Genomic DNA, 20,363 nt, shown 5'->3' on the forward strand with positions numbered 1-20,363 from the left:
TACATTTTGTGGTACGCACAATCATAAAATGTTTGTGGTATGGGCTGTCTGGTACATTGCCACGCCGAAATTCTTCATACTATTTGTTTTATAACCAATGAAGTGTGTTTTGCAAGCATATGTGTTCTCGTCAGCCATTCATCATGTGCGTTGTGTAGAACTTTGTGTGTGTTAACTTTTTCTCTCAGGTTCAGACACATTCAGGAAACTCCACGACATCATTATGGCGAAGAGTCTTCTCGCTGACATCCCTAGGCTTTCACCACGAGAGCAAACGTTCGGCTTGGAAGCATTCCACGGACTGCTGATCAATTTTGCGCCAAAATCACGGAGTTACTCATTTGAAGGCATGAAAGCAAGGTAATAATTCAAAGTGTTATTGTTTATTTCTTATAACATATTATGAGTAATACAACAGTCTCTTATACCACATAATCTTCAAAGGACACAAATCACTGCCTTGCACTACAACTACAACTCCGACCGGGTAGTGCTGCAGAATGATGATGGGAGCAACAAGTGCCGTCTCAAGCCATGTAAGCCAAGGAAGCAGTGGGTCGTTGTTCCCTTGAAAGAAGCAACATCATATGGTTAGTCAATTTGTGAGATGCAAACGTATCCACATAATTTATTGGACTTTCTAATTCAAAGTAATCATCATTTTAATATTTCTCCCTAGGTTATGTTGATAACCTGTTTGACCATGTCGTGAGGTGCCTGGAAAAGTGGCCATCCTATGACGCTGCTGAAAGGTCCAACCCTCGAGTTTCTATGCCAACACTCTGCAGCTCATATGTTGAAAAACCAAGTCTAGAAGATGCTGCCAAGGCACATCGTTCAAGGTTCAGCACAGACGCAGACTGCTCCTCGTTTGAGTCAGCCTAAAGGATTAGGTATTATAGGTCATACATTTCTTTTCAGTATATTTATTTTTGCCAGTAGTGTAACGGATATTACAAGATGCAAAATTACTCTTCAGCAGCCTTGGAAATGCAGAAGCTCAAGCAAACCAGCGAGGAAATGCTAAGGGAAGAGTCTGGGAGATTTCGAGCAGAGGCTGTTCTACTTGGGCTTCCCTCCCAGCCTTTCCACTGGCATGGTATTTAAAGGGTTAGGGATGACATGTTAATGGGTGTTACAGATGGGTCATTTGACCCATGTCAGAATATTTTTGTTGTTCAACAGGGTGTCTACTGAATTGGAGCCTTGAAGTTTACTGACTTTTCCCTATTTTCACTGACTATTGCAAGCAAATATCCTGACCAAAAACAAGTGGGAGCGTCATGGCTGCTGCTATATTTTAGTGCAGATCCCTCATAAAAGAGATCACTACTCGGTTGCCCTACTTTTCTGCCTTGAGCTTGTCGTACTGACGGTTTGCTACTTGCGGCAACGTTGCAGCAGCGTGGTTGCTCAACCATTGGTTGGCAATCGCAATTTGTTGTGCATCGTCACAGCTCTTGTTTTAGACTTTCTCTGATTTCAGATGCCTTCTGGAAATCCCCTGACTTTTCCAGTCATATCCGAATTCCCTCATAACTTCTGGTTTTCCAGGTTGCTTGGTAGACACCCTGTTCAAAAACTTTGTTTCAGTCCAGTGTGAGGGCCTTGCAGTGGAATTCGGTTAGAAAGGAACCTGGGTAATCTCATTGTCAAAGTGTACTGCAGAGTTCTAGTGTGTGTGCGAAGGACCTTGTTTTCTAGGGACCATATAAAAAAATTGGCATACATGGGTGAAACTTCGTGGACTTTTCATGGTGCTTCATGTACAAAGGCCCCTGTGGGAAAACTGCTATTACATTGCATGGCATGCTGGTATGGTCACATTCACCTGCTGGCCTGCTTGTTTGTCTGGGTGGTGATTGCCTTCCAAGGGAGCAGTACATCTGTAGTGTAGAGTTCGTGTAGGTGTACTTCGTCAATTGAACCTCTGTATGCAATAAGGGGATAAGTTGACTTATCTCCTTTTTACAATTTTTGCTGCGTTCACATCTATATTCCAGTATGCACCTATGAATGAAAATTTAGGACCGTATTGTGATTTGCTGGCCTGCTACAGCATGGTGAAAAACGGGAAATGCATGTATGTCAATGGGACGGACAATCAGACCAGGCCCCTGTTCTCGGTTTGTTGTACTACGAGGGGAGACCCAAAAGAAACCGGAATTATTTTCTAAAAAATTGTGTTTTTATTGTTGCATGCTCTAATTTCAAACACCTTCAAAGTAATCTCCCTTTGTTGCAATGCACCTGTCCAGACGTTTTTTCCACTGCTCAAAACACTTTTGGAACTCGTCGACGTTGATGCTTTTTAGTGCTTCTGCCGTTTTCTTTTTCACTTCCTCGGCATCGGCAAAACATTTCCCTTTGAGGACTTTCTTCATTTGAGGGAAGAGAAAAAAGTCGCAGGGGGCGAGATCAGGTGAGCAGGCAGGGTGGGCACAGCGGTCATGCCATTTTTGGTCAGAAACTGCTGAACACTCAGCGCGGTGTGGGCAGGTGCGTGTCATGATGAAAGAACCAGTCACCTGACTGCCACAACTCGACACGTTTCTTCCGTAGATCGTGGCGCAGCCTTCTTAAAACTTCCAAATAGAAGCTTTGGTTCACTGTTTGACCCTGAGGAACAAACAAGCAAGACGGCTTGACGAATTCTGTCGACATTTTCTTCAGTACGGCTGATCGAAGGCCGTCCAGAACGATGTTGATCGTCAATCGACATTTCGCCTCGTTTAAATTGAGAAACCCATTCGTACACTTGTGTTTTGCTCAAAGCAGCCTCCTTGTAAGCCGTCTGTAGCATAACTGCCGTTTCCTGATACGTTTTTGCCCAACAGAAAACAAAATTGCACTTCCGCACGTCGTTCGTGCAAATCAGCCATCACGAAATAGGCAAACGCGTTGAAGTGGTCTAGAAATAGAATTCACTCAAGCCGAATGCAGCGTTGCACAACAACGCCATCTGGTGCACCGATGCAAAACAGTTCGTAAAACTCTCAGCTAGTGGTGGAATCCTGTATTACAAGGAATGCGCCCTCCCGAGGACAGTTCCGGTTTCTTTTGGGTCCCCCCTCGTATTTCTTTTCCAAGGAGCATTGCTGTAATGCTATCTAAATGCTAAAAAAATAGAACGCAAATGTTGCTTCCACATTGCACGTTGCAGGAGCATCGTAAAGTGGATAGTAACATTGGCCCACTTTTGTGGGCCAATATTTTGGTACCAAATATATTGGTACCAATATATACCAAATATATTGGTACCAAATATATTTGGTACCAAATACCAATATTTTGGTAATATTACAATAATGTTAACGAGTGTTGCAAAACTTTCCTCTCTAGTGCAATATTGCTTCAATGTCACGGCAACAATGTGTGCTACTAGGGATATTTAATTGTTTGTACTAGAGTTTCTGGGTTGGCTATATTATGATCAGACTCTGGTGTGCGAAGGTCAAGAGTGTTTGTTTATTGTGCTTATGTTGTGTTCGATTGTAGCAAGATGTGGTGCTAATGTTTGAACTCTACTGCAACAACATTCATGCAGCATGTGTACACATTTTCACTTTTCAATGCGTGTGAAGCCAGATTTTGGAGATCTGTATTGTCATCGAGCAGGAGAGCGACCTATGGGGGTAGACTTCATTGGGGGGGACCGCTTGAGCATATCACCAGATCAAGCATATACTTAAACACACACTGTTTGGATAATTTTAAGTATAGCGAGGTGTAAAATATTTGTAACAGTGACAATGATGCATCCTTGCAATTAACCCATGTATCTACAATGAGTCAAGCATACCAATCAACATTCCTAACATCCCTTCCTGTCAGGTACCATGTTTTGAAGTCAGGCTTGTGCTACGTAGGATATATTAACTGCGAGGAGTGCACAAGAACCCCTCTCAAAAGACAGTATGAATTTGTTTCCCGAAATGTTGTATTTTGGTTCCAAGAGACATTGCTGTAACACTGTCTAAATGTTGCAGAAATACAACGCAGATGTTGCCTCCACATCATATTTGGTGTAACGCTGTCTCTGTGTTGCAGAAACAGAAGACAAATATTGCCTTCATATTGCATTTGCACTGAACTTATGCGGCTGTAATACAGTCTCAATGTTGCAGAAATACAACACACATGTTGCGTGCACATTGTATCTGTGTTGGAGAAATATGGCTTTAACACCGTCTCTATGTTGGAGAGGCATAACGCAAGCGTTGCTTCCATATTTTATTTGCATTGACGGAATATGGTTGTGACGCTGTCTCAATGCTACGGAAATCTTATCCAGCATCGTTACTGGAAAAAATTTTCAATGGGACGTTATCCGGGTTCGCACAATATTTGCGCTAACGGTTCCACAACGGTCTTGCAAAATATTGTGCTACGATAGGGTACGCATGAGTAATGTTGCTCGAAGGTGACTGAGGAACATTGAAACACTGTTCCCTAGCAACACTAGAGAAATATTAAGCTGTCACATTGCGAGAATAACGTGAAATGGATAGTAACATTGGCCCACTTTTGGCAATATTATAACAATGTTAACAAATGTTGCAAAACTTTGCTCCACGTGGGACGACATTTGGATAGACAAATGCAGATGCACAGCCTAAACCTCAATGTGATACACTGATGTGATGCATACCTCTATACCCAAGCAAAGTGGGTGTATGCAGTTGAGGGGAAGGCTTCTCGTATCCGCCTTAGGGCACAGCCTGGAATTCGGCGTCTGTTGCCCTTACCGAGGCCACCCCAAATGCAGTACACAAATTCCCTGTACGCTGTAAACCGGAGGACACTGCATGGACAAAAATAAAATACCTATACATATTGGTACTTCTCTACATTACTCTCTCATAGTTCCCATGCATCATGCTAAATAACTGCAAACCCTACATACCGATGCATGTAGTCAATGCTGCTATCGTCGTCTCCACATCTCTCCATATAGATAGGGCAGTCTGCCCTCAGCACTCGTGAGCGCATTTCGAGCTGCTTTCTATGCAGACAAAGCATGGAGAACAACTCATGTTCTGTGATGCATTCAATCACTTCTTCATCACACACGGCTGAAACCTCATCTATTTCTTGGCAGCACAGGTTCTCATCGTCTTCCATTGGACGGCAGCGGCCACATGAGCACCTAAAAATGCAGTGCATGCAAAAACAGTGCATATGCTTACTGAGTGACTTATTGGTTGTGTTGTAAAGCTTTCTACAAAATATAATATATATGCAATCCTAGGCAATAACATGTGTAACATATGTACAATTGTTTGTGTGAATATTTCATAAAAGTTTTGCCCACTGAATTGATAGTCTGTTACCGTGTGTCCCATTTCTGCAAGCAAGTTTGTGAGCACTGCCAAATAAATGTTAATTACATGTGTAACGCCCGAGGCTCCCTTCCAGTTGTGCTGGACTGGGTGGCCCCTCCTGCACCCCATCTAACCCCAAAGGGGGACAGGGTCACAAACTGCTTGGGGACCCCAAGAACGGATATGGGAAGTGTAGTTGCTTGCTGAGTGCAACAGAATAAACCCGTATTCTTCGCGTGACTCTCTCGTCTGTTGTCTCCTTCGTCACATATATGTCCTTGTAGCTTGCAAAATATTCTTGAAGTAAACTTTTGCAAAATGCATATCATAAAGAATAACAGTAAAAACGCACATCATACTGCTAAGCATTACTTGCTAAGCAAGCATGTATGCTGCAGAGCATCAACTCACACAATCGCCCGAACGGTGCCGCTGTCTGGTTATGCAATGAACTTCCAAAATACACCGAATTCAAAATCTTGGCGGAAGCACTCCCCACGTGCAGTCAGCATGCCACTGTGCGCTTGTTAATGTGTGTGTGTGTCTCGGCTGAAAGACTGCACTGGTGGATGGGCTAGGATCGCAGCGTGCAGTCGTACCAAGTATCGTGCATTGTTCGTACGAATTCACGAACCCTCACACTATACACTATAGTTTCAGTTTTATTAACGTCGCCCGCAACAAAAGAAATGTCAAACCGTACTGATATAGCAGAAACATATACGCTGTTACTCACTATAGACTAGCATCCACACGATCACAATTGCTTTCGCTTTCCTCGCTGCGGCCTCGTTGGCTTGGCATGGGATCAGTCATGAACGGCGATTCCTCATCGTCTATGCATACGTTTTGTTCGTTGAAATGAATTTCTTCGTCTGAACTGTAGTCACACTCAGATGAAGAAATGGAGGAAGCAGATGATTCGTTATCCATGTTCCACCGAGAAGCTATAACGCGCGCGTACCCGAAACTGACGCAGACGGCAGCCTGCGGCCCGCGGGAGACTACCGGTGACGTCACACAGGGTACGGGAGGCCGGAGAGGAAGCCGTCTGGAGTTTCGGTTTCGGTATACAATTTTCGGCTTTTATTGCAACTAATACGTCTCCGACCGCCAAACCAACTTTGCTTCTAATTTCTAAACCATATTTGGGACTCATATGCACATTTACTACGATAGTTTCGATTTCTCCCGGAGTCTCCCTTTAAGGTAAAGTCCATGTGCTGCGTAATGACGTTTCCGCTGACTATCTGTCGACAAGGACGTGAAACTCAAATCTAAGTCGTATGCAGCAAGCATATCCTGGACTTCGGAAACAACAGTGTCAATAACAACCTTGGAACACCTGTGCTGACCCTCGAGCATGGGGCACAAGTGCCCTAACTTTGCAAGAGCAGGACATACTTGTGTGCTGCTGTCATTCGACAACCCAGGAGTTCCATGTGGTTTAGACTCATGCTCCATAGGCTCCATGTTAGGAGGACTTGTTATGTCTTCACAGCTTTCCTGTAATATTCCACCAGGTTCACAGAACTTCAAATGGCTTAGATAACGGTGAAAATTAGGAAATGTAGCACCACATAGCATGCAATTAGGTAAGCATTGCGGAGACACCGTAAGATGATGCTGGAATCGAGAGAGTGATGTGGTGGACAATTTACAATATCCACAACAGTAATTTCGTACTGTCCCATCCGCGTCATGGGCGTTTGTTCCTGGAGGCTCCACATGACATTCCCCAAGGCTTGCATGGGGTGCAACTTAAGAAGAGAGTAATGTCAAAATGCAGCCCTTCACTATAATAGTATACACCACATTCATAAATACGTACAGTCCAAACCAGGCGGAGCTGTTTTGGTTAGCTGACTGGAGCTACAAGGCTGTTCTTGCTGTGAAACATTTCTTGGCAGTGAACCTATCTGGCAAACAAAAATACTTTACACAATATGATAGTATTAGATTTCGTGTTTTTCTCAGTCATGGCAAGGCACATTAATAAAAGTAGCTGTAGTTGCATTTGAGAATACACCACACTGGTACCAAAAGAAGCATTAGTTTCCCATTGTTTCAAAGAAGCTGTTTTTCTTTCCGTGCGACTTTTCAAACAGAGCATTATACCTGTGGACGATGTACTTTGGGTAGGATAACATTGTGGCTCAGACGTATATGGAGTACAAGCAAAGCAAGAAACTGTGCCCACACTAATACCATGAAATTTACTGCATAAAAATTGCAACTCTTACTGTCTATGTTGTGACTTACGCGTTCCTCGACTTCAGCGCTCCCCTATCGATTCCATTTTCTTTTGGATTACTCATTAGCGACGTACTTATAATAACACTTTCATCCGAAATTTGTTTCAAAACAGTTAGCTCCGCGCACTGTCCATGCTGTCATTTTTATTACCTGAAATCTAACCGAGAAAACGCCATTACGGCCTTCGCAGTCGAGATACCTATGGACTAGTGATTGGTGGACTAGGTTTGCGGCAAGCTTGGTTTTTTTCTTACCCACCTATTTCACAAAGTCCAGAGTGCTTCCCCGGAGCATGCTCGCAGTAGCAGCACAATATTCTTTTCGGCATACCCGCTTCGTTGGTCTCACATATATACTCTGGGCAGTCGCAGTGTCCAGCGGTGCACCTCACGCGGCGTACCCCATGGATGTCTGTATTCTGAAACGGCATGGCCGCCTGAAACAGTAATCAAGTTTTAACGACGTGGGCGTCCACTATAGCCGCAAGCTGTCAGCTTACCTGCTTCGGCGCGAAGGCACCGCAGGAATACCGGGTTACCACAAGCAGCAAGTCGGAGTTCGAACCCCAAGTGATCGCTAAGAATTTAAATGCAACGCAACCGACCGAGGAATTGTCCCGCGTCCGTTGTTCTCGACTTGTTCGCACGGCTCACTTCACGTGACAACGCACCACAGTTGAAGAATGATTTTAGAAGTTGTCACCGTTGCCTTTATTCGCAGGGAACACCGAATTTACAAGTGACGCTGTTTCGGAATGTAGCCGTCACCTCTAAAAATGGGCTGTAACCTTTCCCGCCACTCGTTGTAACCGCAGCATAGGACTGTAACCTTTCGAAGAGGAAAGAGTACCTTTTATGCTAGAAGTTACGGCTTTTTATACGTAACGTTTACGGTTACCAGATTAAGAGTGTACCGCTGTATAAAGTGATATTTCTGTATATACAAGGAAACACCCTTTTGAGCACCATCTTAGTTCAGATTGGGTGTAAAAAAAGTGTACATAATGGGAACACCTATTTCAAACCTCACTTTACACCCTTTATGATCGACGCAGGGAAAAAAGGTGGTGTACCTCGGTATTACACCTTCAGTTATGCTCTTTTCACACCCATTGTTACAATTTGTGGGAGAGAAAAAGGTGTTTTGATAAGGATACACCCATTTTGAGCGAATAAAGGTGTAAAAAATTTACTGTGTAGTGTTGTGTTTCAACACAACATATTGAACTCATGAACCATGCATCATCCTGAGAGCTATAAACCATCCTAAATAGAGATGCTGAATTATTTTAAATGCGATAGACGAGCTGTGCGAAGAGGTACCTCCAGTTAGGATCTTGGGTACTTGAAGCCTGTGGCAGTTTCTGTGGGGAAGGCTTACCAGACCCTCTTGACTGCACAGGCTGGGATGACCATGCTCTTGCCTTTCCCAAGTTTGTGCCATACTCACCTTGCAAACTGGCTATACGCAGTGTATCTGTATCGTCTACACAGGTGTACATAAAATATAGTTTAGGCAAATAGGTAACCGGTTACAGTACAGTGTGTGTGGAATGTCATTTCTACATGTACCTGAGAGCAACTGCAGTTTACCTACCCACACTCTATATGTTACTACACATGCTGTGCTCTTTTAGAAACCAACATTGTTATTTTTCACTGAATCGACAATCAAGAAGACTCAATATCGCTAAAAACCTACGCTAAAACCCTATGGAGAGGGCAATACATAAAAAGGTGACTCAGGACACAGCACACTGACAATTACGAAATTGCCTATATTGCTTTTCTCCAGTTCAGGGTTGTGTATTGTATAGCTTTTTATGTGCTGCGCCCTGTACTGTAGTTCTTAGCGAGTTTAACGCAGGGCCAAACCAGTTTCGACCGCCGAAATTTTAACATCGTTCGACTAGGACACACGTGACTTACTTGTGAATATAGTCGTTCATAGGTTCGCGCAGCCCACGGAGTTCAAGATATGCCACCTTCAGGACAGTCATGTTGAAGCATAGGAGTTGGAAATCTTCGTGGGTTGTAATGCACTCATACTGCAGTCATTCGGCAGTGTTTTCGAGTTTTCGAGCTCCTTGCAGGGCAACCATTCGATCTCCTTCGGCATTATGACACACCAGCCGCACCGGCACCATAAACAGCAAGTGCGCATTAAATATCATAACACGAAATTTCAGAGAACGCTTACATGTTCGATCACAGTGTGCGTTAAAAAGCTCACCGCTGACCTGTCTGTCGAAGACAGGCGACTGATGCTCTTCACTTCATCTGTGACCGACGTTCGAAGAGCTCGAACTTCGGTTCGCATTACCGGCATCGGGGACGTTTCGAAAGCAAGGCTACCGAGCTGTTTAGCACGCAGAATTTACTTCTCGATCGCAGAAAGGTAAGAAAAAAGTTCCGGGGTCGAACTCTCCGCATTTCTTGCTTCGACGTCCAAGATCGCCTTCCGGACGGATGCCGCCGCTCTCACAAACTCACTAACAACAGAACTACCGGTCCGGGCGCCCAATGAAACATGGACATCGTGCTTTCGTCACGCACACAGAAATTAGAGGATGTCCACTACAAAGAGGCTAGATTTCGGCGCCGATTGCGCGAGCCGATTGAGGAGGAAAAGCGAAGCCGGTTTTCAGCTCCCCGTTTCGCAAACTTTGCCACCGCGTACAGCCAAAATATTTCGCGTGTGGCTTGGAGGCATATTATACCTTCATAATAGATGCAAGCGAAAGATTTGTCGAACTTCTGGTCAGAGCTCTTTTAAGCACTGTAGGGCCAACGTACAGCAGGAAAGAACGGTACTCGGAGGCTTTCCAATGTTCAAGTTCATCTGTTGTGCGTCGCTGCCTTTGGAACTCGGCAGGTAATGAGCACTCTTCCAAGTACTGATTTAAGCTGCTTTTGCTGTGCACTAATACGAAGCGGAAGCTTGCCAGTGATCCATATGTGTAGCAATCGCCGCATGACACCTAAACACACCAAGTGCATGTAATCTATTGGGAACGACAGTACCATGTCGATATGCAAGGCAGAAAATGGGGAAACTGTGTGATGGTGGTTTTGGTCCTCCATTGCACGAAACGTTTCGTCAGTACGGAGGTTAAATTTGAGCAATCCGGGAAAATGACACGATTGTCCACAAAAGCACTTTTTTGAGTGCAACGGTCACAGAACTGTAACCAGCATGCCCCTTAGTGCATTTAACAAAAGATCGGGCTGGGACATCACAAATTGCAGCTTTCAAAACAACTTTGCAATATATTCCTTTGACAGATAGTTTACTTGACTCCAACCATTTCATTTCCACAACAAAATCTTTCAAGAAACTATCGAGGTCAGGTGGTTTTCCTGGGCCGTAGTAGATGTTCACAGGGAAGGGAGTGGTATTTATGGCATTAACCACTGAGCTGGTGATCGGCAAAAAACTATAGGGAGAGCTCCTATAAACAGGAATATCATCGAGAATGTGTAAAAGGACTGTGTCTCCAGGCGGTACCTCATTTCTGTTTAACACTTTCCCTAAACCTTTGATCAGCCCAAAATGTACAAAGCCATCTTTCACACAGAAAGATCGAGCAGTGCCGAGAATTGTTCGTGCGTCCTTCGGGGTATCATGGCAAAGATCCCGAAGCAGCTTCGCAATGATTGATTCACAGCCACGTGAGTCAAGTTGTGACGGAGAGCAAGATTGGCAACTCGCTGTGTAATATCTACAGTAGAACCATCGCCTACACAGTCTTCCGTTGACGCAACACTTGTGTCTTGATCATGATCCCCATCACTAGAACACTGCAGCAGAACGCACTGCTGTACCTCAGTCACCGTTACAAACCATTCATTCACTATCAGTACTTATAGTTACACGAAAAAGCGAAGTATTATACCCATAACACCCCTACCACATCATTCGACAACCAGAACGAAAAAGAGTGAAACATAACAGATGGAATAATACTCCTAAGCTGGCACTTGTGCGAAATCGAAAGCACAAGGTGGGATCCGAAGTCACCACCACGCTCGAAATCAAGTCGTTATTATTGATGCAATGGTGCCCACTTGTGTCTCTTAACCTTACCATCACTTTGGCAGAGTGAAACAGTGCGTACCTTAGCGTATTTGCTCAAAAACTTTCAAATATAGCGGGGTTCGCGCAGCAGAAACCATTCATTCTCGCCAAGTCGAAAGGATTGCAACGAGGCTCGCAGACTGAAGCCACGACTCAGCCGAAACCGAAACTTGTCTTGCTCAGCTCATAAACACGAAAAGTATGAGAGAACTGATGTTCTGAGGCTGGAACAACATAGAAGGGACAATCACATACAAGGCCTCAAGAAGAAGGTGTGGGTTCGAGTCCTACAGCTGGCTAACCTTTTCTGTGACTTTCATCTTTCATCGTTAATTTCTTAGGCAACTTGAGGCCTTGTATGTGATTGTCCCTTCTACGTTGTTCCAGCCTCAGAACATCAGTTCTCTCATGTTCAACATTTGCCGCATGCGTCGATCCCTGTCGTATGAATGTGTGTATGAGTGTGCAAAAATATAAGAGTGAAAGGAGGATGAGTGAGAGAGAGTGACTGGTTTGTTCCTTCAGATGACGCACCCTGGAAGTCGCTGGGAAGGCGTGTTAGCTTAGCTCAATTGGTAGGGCCCTGGACCGGTAATCCAGAAGATGTGGGTTCGAGTCCTACAGCTGGCTAACCTTTTCAGTGACTTTCATCTTTCAACGAAAGGTATTTCAAGTTTCACGAAAGAATGGGGTTATTCAAACGTAATTAGGTACATTTGTAGACACTTTGTAATTGAATACTATGTACAAATCCACGATGACGAGACTGACAAATCGGCACGACCGAAGACGATACTGGAAATGCAGATACTGTGGTGCTGCAGTTGCGCTTCAAGATGGCGTTGCCTTCGTCGGGTCTGGGTCCCTTGCTTCAACCATTCGACCACACTGTCAGTATTATACGTAAGTTAGGTGCCCGCAGTGCTTCACATTCTTCCAAAAATTATTGCTGTTACCATGTTTAGAAGCATATAACATATTCAGGACAGGAATTCCGTTGTCTTTTAAAACTTTGGAAACCGTGCAAACACATTTTCCGAACGGGACCTCGTAACATATTACGACCTGACGTTCAGTTCGATGTGCCAGTACAGGCTGTATGGGGAACTGTGTTTGCCCCGTCAAAATAGCAATTATGACGCCAGATAACGGCTGTATGATTGCGTTTAAGGGATTGCGAAGCCTGCTGAAAAGGAAAGTCTGGATGTTGAGCAGGTTTCGTCAGATATCTGCATGGGTGCTTCAAGAAGACGTACTTGAACGGCTAGGAAGTCTGAGCCTCCGTTGAAGCCATGGGAAGATATGGAGGTGAGAACTCCAGTGCTTGTCAAATTATTTTTGACAGCAGACACTCTGACTAATCTCATTGTTTTTGTCACCACTGGCCACCTAATTTCCACAGCTTCGTGAGTCAACGTTGTGTCTCTTCTAGTGTATTGTACTAGTCGTTGTAGACTAGCGTAAGATATTGTGTGTTATAAGATATATGTTTACAAATAAAATCGCTGCTGAAGAATATTATTAACAACTCATCAACGTGCTATGGTTCACCTTGGGCACAAAAATGAGGTAGACAGGAACATCAGCAAACACATCAACAAGCAACAACATCAACAAACCCTCACAGTGGTCGATTTCTGGGGACATTGCTGCCTCACAGTGAGGACAAAATTCCTATAGTGTAGTAGTGCTTCCAGGGCAGAGCATTGGTGGCCTAGATTGAGCCATGGACAAGGAATTTTGAAAAACTGAGACAGCACTAGTCCGGCTGATTTAGAGATGCCGTATGGGCTTTTCTGAAAGGTGTGTGGTGCGGGCAGTCGAGAAGGATGTGCTCTAGATCCTTAACCACAGTGAACCACAGAGTCAACTTGACGCAAACAGTGACGGCACTGTGCTGTAAATTCCACATTCAGTCGTAACTGATGAATTAATGCAAGGTCTTGGCATGAGGTCTTTCGTGGCATCCAGAAAGCTAACACTGCATCAACCCATGCAAGCCGAGATGTCGATGGTGCTGGACAAGGTTTGTTCATACGATGAAAATGGAAGGAAATACATCAAAGCTAATCAAGCGAGACACCTACCAATACCAACACTTCAAGGTTGGAGGTAACTTGTATGGCTATTTCAGCATCCTCAATCCGACGAGTATAAACACCAAAACGAACTCTAAAGTCATGCTTCTATGTTGCACTGCCTGCTCTGGTGAACAAGTCACTGTAGTACCAGTGACAATTGAGGGTGTAGAGCCACAGTTCTCAAGGTGGTTCTCAAGGTGTTTATGTATGATAGACAGATGACATCCACTGTTTTTCTTGTTTTACCCAGACTTGTACTTATTTGGAGTATTGTATTTAAAATACTGGATTTCAAATACAATTTGCGGTATTTTGGTACTCTACTCAATACTTTTTGTTTTGCGTATTTGTACTCTATTCATAATACATTTTATGGTATTTTCTACTCAATACTCTAATTACATAGTTTGGATCTCCCTCTCAAACTTTCTGTGTCTCGTCTTTTCATTATCTTGCTTGTTCAGTGGAAATTTCCTGAGTCCCTCGGACTTGACCCGGACATTGGCCCTTCTTGGAAGTCTCCATTTAGAGATCTTGCCCCGTGTGTACCAATCCTTGTCGAGTGAGGGTTGTATTATGTGTGCCCTGACGCGGTGACACCGAATTCTGACCTCGCCGAGCAGGGACCTGCTAGAAGTTTGCTTTGTTCTGGGTCACATATCCTTAGTGGAGTTATGTGGTATCTCTTTGTCATCTTTTTGGGACTTGCGTTTAGATGACTCCGGGTAGTTTCATTTTAAATCGAACAACGTGTGAAAGTCGTATTTTTTAATTCGACCAGAAAAAATATATGTTAGAGGACAGCTCAAACGAAGCAAATCGCACCACGTGCGACGCTCGTGCGTAGAGTAGTTTCCGCGTGGCAGAGGAGGAAAGTCTGAGGCTGCTTGAGCGCGCTTTCTTCTGGACCGACTTCGACGGGATCTAGCACCGCTGATTTTATGCCTAGGAACTGGAGGTTTTTTGTGATTATAGGCTGCACCATAGATACTGTCGACAGCCACCCGCAGAACTCTGAGGGCCACAGATTTTCGGTTAAAAAATGAGAAACTTGGCGTAAACGTTCGAAAAGGCCAAATTTTGTTACCAATTTGCTTAATGACGGAACGTCTAAGGGCATCGAGCTTAGCACCATTCCATAGGACGTTGAAAGAGCTTTCGTGCTGTATATAGTTTATTTTTATCAGCCCAGTGGTTTCTGTGTTATTAGCTTGAGAATCGCACATTGTAAGCGAAAATTGCCAATGTTGCATCTCAATTTTCTCAAAAATGCCATCTTTGATTTCCTTGAGTATTTTTGAAAAGGTGGCGTCATGACTGTACTTTAGGCGCCAAGTGAGACAATCTTTTATTTTTACCTGAGAAACGCGCAGCGATTGTTTTTGTCAGGCAGGGACCACGAGGCTGCGGCCGGGCGCGCCCCACCCACGAGCACGCGACCTTCAACTTCTTCTTTGCTACAGGTCTCCCGCTGACGGAGAAATCAATGACCACACTGCGTGAGCTTGTTGTAGTGTCCCCAAAGCATCACTTCGCGTTTACCCAATGGTCCCCCAGTTCCATCAGGCTAATTCAAACCGTGGGAGAGTACATGAGTTGCCTGTGCGCCCTTGACGAGAAGCCTCAGTCCGACGAACATACCGACAAAGCAGTGAGAAGAAACGAAGCGCTTGATAAAGATCTTTATCCACTGGTAACATCGTAGCATTTACAGAAAAAGTAGGGCCGGTTGGTACAACTGCGTTTTTTAGCGACGAAAAATAGGGACACTCGGTTAGACACAGAATAGGAAAGAGCAGGTGCGACCTGCTCTTTCCTATTCTGTGTCTAACCGAGTGTCCTTATTTTTCGTCGCTAGAAAATGACGTAGCATTTGTTTCAGGTTGCCGCCAGTCCCCCAGGCAGTGTGAAAGTCACATCCTTTTCATTGGTAAAATAACGTTGTGGAAGTTTCGAAAAATGTAAAATGTGCCCATTGAGAGACCCCTGCAGGTGATGGATGCCACCATTGGATTAGCATCATCCGATAGCTTTGGACATGACCTTTCACATGATATAAAGTGACTGGGTTCAAGCGCATGGATCCCAAAAGCATTACTGAAGACTCTCAGCAGATAAGCTCTTTACGAGCAGCTAAGTAAGCTTTTGTTCTGGTCTCTAAGGCCATGCCATAAGTCAGCGGCCCACGAAACTAAAGAGGAGAGGAACCACCAGGGGGTACGGTGCGTACGCGCAAGCTTAATCGGCGGAAGGATACGGCCCGCGCGGTTTTGCTTTCGCGTCACCAGATGGCAACACAGAATGACGTGTTTCGCTGGGCTTCGGCCGCTGTTTACGCGTACTCACATTTCACGCCTTTTTATAAAAACTAAAAGGGTAGACATATAAATTTGGTATCTATCGATTCCTGAAATATTTCGAAAGAAAGTAAATGCAAAGTTTTTTTTTTCGAAATGGATATAGAAGTTTATAAAAACCTGTTCAAAGAGGGAGGAGAAAAATTGTGTATTTTTTTCACATTCGCCATAAAATACATACGACATGTATGAGAAATCTAGTAGCATAATTCTCCATCTCGTCTTCCTCTTTATGATGAAACCCCCCGCGTCAAAATCTGCACGGTGGTTACCGAGAAAAAGCATAAAAACTGTTCCATAAAAAATACATTGTGACGGAGAGCTGGTATGCCCTCTTAAGGTACCTACAGCTACCGGAAATGAGGGATTTTAATTATGCGTTGCTCTGTCGGAAATTTTGATTCCCACGGTGGCATTGACACACCTCGTGGAGGGCGAACGTATTACACTTAGAGCAGCAACATACTGTCATCACAGCGGTCTTACGGGCTTTGTACTCGTCGTGGCTCCGAAATAACGCTACGGGGCATAAAACTAATTAAAGGTAGCATGCACAGCTTCGGAACTGTCACTTATTGCGCCCAAGCTAAGGGACGGCTGCAACCACGCGGCCACAAATTTGTATTCTCAGGTGTTGTAACTTTCTGTCCCCTGTGGTAGTAGTTCTGCCTTCCTAATATTCACTCGCACGACTGCCTCATAGCGTGCGTATGTGCATCGCCTCAAGCACATGTGCGGGAGAATAGTGAATATGCGCACGTGCGTACGCACACGTCGTGGGTGCGACTCCCATGAAAGTGCGTAATAACAAGTTCAAGGCGCCCACGAAAGTATTGCCCTCCGTCTCCAAAGGAAAAAATAAACTTACGTACCATAAGTGCAAAATAAGTACACAATGCAACATCTCGGCAATAAATTACAATGCAAAGACTACGAAGCAACGCGTCGTAAACATACGAGGAACGCCTTTGTGTGGAAAAATCGCTCCACGGAAAGGTAACCCTGCGTCTCAATCAAAAAGAGAAAATGTATCTTACCAGCAGCGCAAAGTACAGGCATAATTCTGCCCCTATGGAATAAATTGTAAAAAAAACATCCTGGCGTTTTAGAAATAATTAAAATCGAACATGCAAAATTTTCGCGTACCACTCGTGGTTTTGCGATACTAGGAGGATAAAAAATGCGCTTGAACCCAGTCACTTTATATCATGTGAAAGGTCATGTAAAGCTATTGGATGATGCTAATCCAATGGTGGCAACCATCACCTGCAGGGGTCTGGCAATGGGCACATTTTACGTTTTTCGACACATCCACAACGTTCTTTTACCAATGAAAAGGATGTGACTTTCACACTGCCTTGTGGACTGGCGGCAACCTGAAACAAAAGCTACAACGTTAGCTGTGGATAAATATCTTTACGAAGCGCTTCGTTTCTTCTCACTGCTTTGTCAGTATGTTCGTCGGACTGGGGCTTCGTCAAGGGCGCACAGACAACTAATTTACTCTCCCACGGTTTGAATGAGCCTGACAGAACTGGGAGACCATTGGGTAAACGTAAAGTGGTGCTCTGGGGACACTACAACAAGCTCACGCAGTGTACGAAAAAAGTAAGAAGTCACTGAGTAGATTAGCCAGCTGCAGGACGCGAACCCTCATCTTCTGGATTACCGGTCCAGGTTTCTTCGTTCATCGTACTTTGGCTTATTGAGGCTTTGTGTCTTCGGTGTTCCAGCCTCAGAACACCAATTTCCATCGTGATCACGCAGTGTGGTCATTGATTTCTCTGTCAGCGGGAGACCTGTAGCAAAGAGGTTGAAGGTCGCGTGCTCGTGGGTGGGGCGCGTAAGGCCGCACCCTCGTGGACGCTGCCTGACAAAAAAAAATCGCTGCTCGTCTCTCAGGTAAAAATAAAAGACTGTCTCACTTGGCGTCTAAAGTAGAGACATGACGCCACCTTTCCAAAAATAATCAAATAAATCGAAGATGGCATTTTTGAGAAAATTGAGATGCAACATTGGCAATTTCCGCATACCATGTACGATTCTCAAGCTAATAACACAGAAACCACTGGGCTGAGAAAAATAAACTACATACAGCACGAAAGCTCTTTCAACGTCGTGTCGGATGGCACTAAGCTCGATGTCTTTACACGTTCCGTCATGAAGCAAATTGGTAACAAAGTTTGGCCTTTTTGAACGTTTACGCCACGTTTCTCATTTTCTAACAGAAAATCTGTGGCCCTCAGAGTTCTTTGGGTGGCTGTCGACAGTGTCTATGGTGCAGCCTATAATAACAAAAAACCTCCAGTTCCTAGGCATAAAATCAGCGGTGCTAGATCACGTCAAAGTCGGTCCAGAAGAAAGCGCGCTCAAGCAGCCTCAGACTTTCCTCCTCTCCCACGCGGAAACTACTCTACGCACGAGCGTCGCACGTGGCGCGATTTGCGTCGTTTGAGCTGTCCTCTAACCTGATTTTGTTCTGGGCGAATTACAAAAAATACGACTGTCACGCGTTGTTCGATTTAAAATGAAACTACCCTCCTATCACACAGCGGCGGCAGGTGTAGTGCGCGGGGTTTAGGTGATTCATGTGGCATAGCGGCGACTGGCCGCATGGACAAGTGACCGGTGACTTTTTGCGTTCAAGGATAAAAAGTATCTTAATTGTATTTCAAGTAGTTTTTGAAGTATTTTGTACTCTATCTTAATTACTTTAATTTTCATGTATTTATACTCTATCTTAATTACATTCTAACGTTAGTATTTATTATCTTATCTTAAATATATTTTTGAATATCGTGTACATGTCTGGTTTTACCTAGATGTTGAGGTGGATGTTCTTGACGAAGGTCTATATTCTAGGAGAGCTGTACGGATACCAAAAACGACGACACCTATCAACCGAGCTTCCACTAAAGAGGAAATATGTGCCGGCCGCACTGCCAGTGACTGTCATTTGCTACAGGGCTTCCTGCAGCAACCTGATGATGCAGATATGACAAAAAATAAAATCTGTCAGGTGCAGGAAGGCACGCCATACGAAGAATCTGCAAGTGTGTAGCACGAAGGCTTTTGTGTGTCGTCTACAACTGCTTTTTGAAATCCTTGTATATTGTACAATGAATAAACTATGGTGCGTTGTGAATCACGATGTAGGTGACAAGTATTTATTGATGTTCTAAGAATTCAGTCAATGCCTAGCGTGATTGACTCCTCTCGGAACTGGGCTGGATGGACTGGACAACACTCAGCACTGTTCACAATACTTTTTGTGCGATGTGATTCTTGTATGAGTTTTTCGCTTGTGTGTTCTTTTTTCTTTTCTTTTTTCTTTTCTTTTTTTGATGCACCACTCGAGCAAATTCATTGCAAAGGCGAAAGTTTCTACACGCCAAACATTTTATGCCACAGCGAAAGCCAAAGCCAAAAATAAAGTTGTTTTTGTTGTACACGCCAAACAGAATATGGTAAGCGGCTGGGCTCGTTGCTCTAAAAAAGGTACCACGGAACAGGCAATTTGGACGATGAGGAATAGGTCATGTATGTCATTTCGTGTATCCTGCGACCTTGATCTACACTTTGAGTATGAACTGAAACGTGAACACATGGATGGAAGAGGAGGGCTATTATTTTGAACTAGTGGAATGTCTGCCTATTTTGGAGGCATGTTGGGGGCACAGAGGACGCAAGGGGTTCCGAATAGACCATCAACATGCACGGCCTCTTCGAGGGCTGAAAATGCTATGATGTGTGGAGTCACGCTTTTCATGGTTTCAGAGGTCGTAAAATTTCACAAATATCACAGGGAAACAACTGTCATGGGGATCCCGGTCGGCGTTATGTCGTAACTAAGTCGGGCAATGAATCTATCTTTCAAGCGTAACTACCGTCGCATGGTCACATGACCATCTGTCGGCACTCGGTCGGTGGTAAGTCGGGGCGCGATCCTATCTTTTCCCCCTCTCATTTCCTCCTCGCACGCGAGATCGGGAATCGGTTGGGCGATATCGGCAACAGAAAGCCGACTGTGCCGTGCCGTTCCCGTACCTCGCCCGACGCGCTGTGCTACCCGGGATGGTTGGCCATTGTTTCAGAAGTTAGAGGAATACATAATCGTCACCAATAGCGTTTGTGTTGGGTCTGCATTATGTTCATTTATACCACTGAATGTCACGTTTTTGTGTATGCAGTGGTGCTTTAAATACGCAGTCTATGCCATTGCTGAGAAAGGATCTGGAATGCCTACAGTCAGAAATAGAGGACACATA

At 44.4% G+C, this 20,363-nt stretch overlaps 1 long non-coding RNA gene across 1 annotated transcript; it reads right to left on the minus strand.

Annotated features, from left to right (window-relative positions):
* Nucleotides 1-364: 364 nt before the first annotated feature.
* Nucleotides 365-5,098, minus strand: LOC135387121 (uncharacterized). The gene is made up of 3 exons (XR_010420873.1): nucleotides 4,907-5,098; nucleotides 4,652-4,804; nucleotides 365-567 (listed from the first exon to the last, which is right to left on the minus strand). It is a non-coding gene; the product is annotated as an uncharacterized LOC135387121 (long non-coding RNA).
* Between the last annotated feature and the right edge of the window lie 15,265 nt (nucleotides 5,099-20,363).

The sequence above is a fragment of the Ornithodoros turicata genome, chromosome 3, assembly GCF_037126465.1.
Source record: "Ornithodoros turicata isolate Travis chromosome 3, ASM3712646v1, whole genome shotgun sequence".
NCBI classification, from domain to species: domain Eukaryota; kingdom Metazoa; phylum Arthropoda; class Arachnida; order Ixodida; family Argasidae; genus Ornithodoros; species Ornithodoros turicata.